This window comes from Rutidosis leptorrhynchoides, chromosome 1 (genome assembly GCF_046630445.1).
Source record: "Rutidosis leptorrhynchoides isolate AG116_Rl617_1_P2 chromosome 1, CSIRO_AGI_Rlap_v1, whole genome shotgun sequence".
NCBI classification, from domain to species: Eukaryota; Viridiplantae; Streptophyta; class Magnoliopsida; order Asterales; family Asteraceae; genus Rutidosis; species Rutidosis leptorrhynchoides.
The window spans coordinates 558688958-558694858 of NC_092333.1; positions in this window are offsets into that span (position 1 = coordinate 558688958).

A 5901-nucleotide genomic window follows, 5' to 3' on the forward strand; every position below is an offset into this window, starting at 1 on the left:
TGCTCCCATTTCCATTTCGGGACTTCCAATGGTTGTAACTTACCGTACGGCTTTTGATGTTCGGCCTTAACTTGCAAACATGTGACGCATTGTTCGACATACTTAACAACATCACGTTTCATGCCCGGCCACCAATACTCCTTCTTTAAGTCAAGGTACATTTTTGTTGCACCCGGATGAATGGAATACTTTGACTTATGTGCTTCATCAAGGAGCACTTGTTGGTAACCACCCATCTTAGGCACCCACACTCTTCCTTGAAAAGATAACAAGCCGTACGAGCCTAAAGTAATAGACTCCGTTTGCCCCACAATCTGCTCTTCATGCTTGTTGTGAACAAAAGCTTCAATTTGAATCTCACCAAGCTTTACAAGAAAATCGTTAGTAATAATCATGCGTAACGATCCTACTCGTATCACCAGATGTTGACACTTTCTACTTAACGCATCCGCGACCACGTTCGCCTTCCCCGGATGATAAAGTATTTCACAATCATAATCCTTTACCACATCCATCCACCTACGTTGACGATAATTCAAATCTCGTTGATCAAAGAGATGTTTCAAACTCTTATGATCTGAATAAATCGTACACTTAACACCATACAAGTAATGGCGCCAAATTTTCAATGCATGTACCACTGCCGCCAATTCAAGATCATGAGTCGGGTATCTCTTTTCGTGTTCTTTTAATTGTCGAGAGGCGTAAGCGATGACTTTACCCCTTTGCATTAGAACACACCCGAGCCCATTTAATGAAGCATCACAATAAACCGTCATGTCCTCTACCCCTTCCGGCAACACTAACACCGGAGCTTGACACAACTTCTCTTTTAGCAATTGAAAAGCAATTTTTTGCTCGTTTTCCCAATTGAACCTTACGTTCTTCCTTGTCAACTTCATCAAAGGAGAAGCAATTTTAGAAAAGTCTTGGATAAACCGACGATAATAACCGGCCAATCCGAGAAAACTTCGAATTTCCGTAGGCGTAGTCGGTCGTCCCCAACTCTTCACCGTTTCTATCTTCCCCGGATCTACTTGAATACCTTCTTTATTCACAATATGACCAAGGAATTAAACTTCCCTTAGCCACATTTGGAGAATTTAGCATACAACTTCTCCTTCCACAATGTCTTCAACACTTCACGCAAGTGGTGTTCATGTTCTTTCATACTCTTAGAATAAACAAGTATGTCATCAATGAACACAATTACCGACTTGTCCAACATAGGTTGGCACACTCTGTTCATAAGATCCATGAATGCCACCGGTGTATTCGTAAGACCAAAAGGCATAACTACAAACTCAAAATGCCCATAACGCGTTCGAAAAGCCGTTTTCTCTATGTCTTCCTCACGGACCCGTACTTGATGATAGCCGGACCGTAAGTCAGTCTTAGAAAAATACGTTGCACCTTGGAGTTGGTCAAACAAATCGTCAATCCGAGGTAATGGATAACGATTCTTGATCATCACTTTGTTCAACTCCCGATAATCGATGGACATCCGCATACCACTGTCTTTCTTCTTCACAAATAAAACCGGAGCACCCCATGGCGAGGAACTCGGTCGAATAAAACCCTTTTCAAGCAACTCTTGGGTTTGATTTAACAATTCTTGCATTTCCGTCGGTGCTAAACGATAAGGAGTTTTAGTAATGGGGTTAGCCCCGGGAACCAACTCGATGCGAAATTCAACTTGTCTTTCCGCCGGAACACCCGGTAACTTATCCGGAAAAACATCTTCAAATTCGTTAACCACCAAAATTTCACGAATGGGTGGTGGCTCATCACGAGTATCAACTACATGGGCAAGAAAAGCCATGCCACCACTAACAAGAAAACGACGTGCCCGTGCAAAAGTGCATATCGGCACAAGTCTTCTTCGCTTATCGCCATGAATAATTAACTCTCCCCCACTTGGGGTCTTCACACGGATGAATTTATCATGGCATACAATATCAGCTCTATTACGATCGAGCCAATCCATACCAACAACAATATCAAAATCACCCAAAGTCATCGAAATGAGATCGATTTCAAAAGTTTTGGTACCAAACACAACATTACAATTTTTACAAACATCAACCCCTAGCACCGTTTTACCATCCGTTATTTCGACTTCTACTGGATGACTTAACTTAGCTAGCGGTTTATTCAACTTAGGCACAAATCTTGGAGACACAAACGACAAGTTAGCACCACTATCAAAAAGTATACGTGCCGGACTAGAGTTAACCATGAAAGTACCTGAGACGACTTCATTTGATTGTTTGGCTTCTTCATTCGTCATCAAGTAGTTGTGACCCCTAGCCATTGAAATGTCCCGTTCATATTGATTATAAACGTTCCATATTAATTGATTTTGTTGCGAGGTTTTGACCTCTATATGAGACGTTTTTCAAAGACTGCATTCGTTTTTAAAACAAACCATAACCTTTATTTTATCGACAAGTTAACAAGACACCACTTAGATTATCCAGAAATGATAATCTAAAAAATATCACACTTACACACTACCAATACATATTGGTTTACAAATATTAATATGTTACAACAAAATAAATCTCGAATGCAGTTTTAAACAATATTATACATGCATGCTGACACCAAATCTTGTCCATATAATAGCATGCAATAGCGAAAGCTCTTAATAATCACCTGAGAATAAACATGCTTTAAACGTCAATAAAAATGTTGGTAAGTTATAGGTTTAACCTATATTTATCAAATCGTAATAATAGACCACAAGATTTCATATTTCAATATACATCCCATACATAGAGATAAAAATCATTTACTTGTGTCTATTTTGTAAAACATTTATAAAACTGCATGTATTCTCATCCCAAAATATTAGATTTTAAAAGTGGGACTATAACTCACTTTCACAGATTTTTACTTCGTCGGGAAGTAAGACTTGACCACTGATCGATTCACGAACCTATAACAAATATGTACATATATATCAAAGTATGTTTAAAATATATTTACAACATTTTTAATGCATTTTGCTGTTTTAAGTTTATTAAGTCAGTTGTCCTCGTTAGTAACCTACAACTAGTTGTCCACAGTTAGATGTACAGAAAATAAAGCAATATATATTATCTTGAATCAATCCACAACCTCGTGTATACAAGCCTAAGGCTAGATCAAAACTCAAAGTATATATACTATTTTGGAATCAACCTCAACCCTGTATAGCTAACTCCAACATTACTGCATATAGAGTGTCTATGGTTGTTTCGAAATATATATATAGATGGGTCGATATGATATGTCAAAACATTGTATTCGTGTCTATGGTATCCCAAGATTACATAATATATTAGAATACATATATAATACAATATGAGTTAGCTAGGATATGATTAATATAGATTTGTTACCAATTTTCACGTAGCTACAACAAGAAAAATTATCCAATCTTGTTTTACCCATAACTTCTTCGTTTTAAATCCGTTTTGAGTGTTTCAAGTTGCTATGGTTTCATATTGAACTTAAGTTTATGAATCTAAATAGAAAAAGTATAATTTTATAATCAGAAATACAGGTTACAAGTCATTTTTGTAAAGGTAGTCATTTGAGTCGAAAGAACGACGTCTAGATGACCATTTTGAAAAACATACTTCCACTTTGAGTTTAACCATGATTTTTGGATATAGTTTCATGTTCATAAGAAAAATAATTTTCCTAGAAGAACAACTTTTAAATCAAAGTTTATCATAGTTTTTAATTAACTAACCCAAAACAGCCCGCGGTGTTACTACGACGGCGTATATCCGGTTTTACAGTGTTTTTCGTGTTTCCAGGTTTTAAATCATTAAGTTAGCATATCATATAGATATATAACATGTGTTTATTTGATTTTAAAATTCTAGTTAGAAGGATTAACTTTATTTGCGAACAAGTTTAGAATTAACTAAACTATGTTCTAGTGATTACAAGTTTAAATCTTCGAATAAGATAGTTTTATATGTATGAATCGAATGATGTTATGAATATCATAACTACCTTAATTTTAGTAGGTAAACCTACTGGAAATGAGAAAAATAGATCTAGCTTCAAAGGATCCTTGGATGGCTTGAAAGTTCTTGAAGCAGAATCATGACACGAAAATAAGTTCAAGTAAGATTTCCACTCGAAATAAGATTGTTATAGTTATAGAAATTGAATCAAAGTTTGAATATGAGTATTATCTTGTATTAGAAAGATATCTTACTGTAAATAAGAAAGATTTCTTGAGGTTGGATGATCAATTTACAAGATTGGAAGTAAGCTAGCAAACTTGGAAGTATTCTTGATTTTATGAAACTAGAACTTATAGAATTTATGAAGAACACTTAGAACTTGAAGATAGAACTTGAGAGAGATCAATTAGATGAAGAAAATTGAAGAATTAAGTGTTTGTAGGTGTTTTTGGTCGTTGGTATATGGATTAGATATAAAGGATGTGTAATTTTGTTTACTTGTAAATAAGTCATGAATGATTACTAATATTTTAGTAATTTTATGAGATATTTCATGCTAGTTGCCAAATGATGGTTCCCACATATGTTAGGTAACTCACAAGGTCTGCTAATATCTGATCATTGGAGTGTATATATCAATAGTAAATATATTTAGAAGCTGGGTATTGTACGAGTACGAATACGAGTGCATAAGTAGAATTGTTGATGAAAATGAATGAGGATGTAATTGTAAGCATTTTTATTAAGTAGAAGTACTTTGATAAGTGTCTTGAAGTCTTTCAAAAGTGTATCAATACATATTAAAACACTACATGTATATACATTTTAACTGAGTCGTTAAGTCATCGTTAGTCGTTACATGTAAGTGTTGTTTTGAACCCTTTAGGTTAACGATCCTGTTAAATGTTGTTAACCCATTGTTTATTATATCTAAAGAGATGTTAAATTATTACATTATCATGATATTATGATGTATTAATAAGTCTTAATATGATATATATATATATATATATATACAATTAAATGTCGTTACAACGATAATCGTTACATATATGCCTCGTTTCGAAATCCTTAAGTTAGTAGTCTTGTTTTTACATATGTAGTTCATTGTTAATATAATTAATGATATGTTTACTTATCATAATACCGTGTTAACTATATATATATATATATATATATATATATATCCATATATATGACATCATATAGTTTTTACAAGTTTTAACATTCGTGAATCACCAGTCCACTTGGGTGGTCAATTGTCTATATGAAACCTATTTCAATTAATCAAGTCTTAAAAAGTTTGATTGCTTAACATGTTGGAAACACTTAATCATGTAAATAAAAATTTCATTTAATATATATAAACATGGAAAAGTTCGGGTCACTACAGTACCTACCCGTTAAATAAATTTTGTCCCGAAATTTTAAGCAGTTGGAGGTGTTGACGTATCTTCTGGAAATAAGTGCGGGTATTTCTTCTTCATCTGATCTTCTCGTTCCCAGGTGAACTCGGGTCCTCTATGACCATTCCATCGAACCTTAACAATTGGTATCTTGTTTTGCTTAAGTCTTTTAACCTCACTGTCCATTATTTCGACGGGTTCTTCGATGAATTGAAGTTTTTCGTTGACTTGGATTTCGTCTAACGGAATAGTGAGATCTTCTTTAGCAAAATATTTCTTCAAATTCGAGACGTGGAAAGTGTTATGTACAGCCGCGAGTTGTTGAGGTAACTCAAGTCGGTAAGCTACTGGTCCGACACGATCAATAATCTTGAATGGTCCAATATACCTTGGATTTAATTTCCCTCTTTTACCAAATCGAACAACGCCTTTCCAAGGTGCAACTTTAAGCATGACCATCTCTCCAATTTCAAATTCTATATCTTTTCTTTTAATGTCAGCGTAGCTCTTTTGTCGACTTTGGGCGG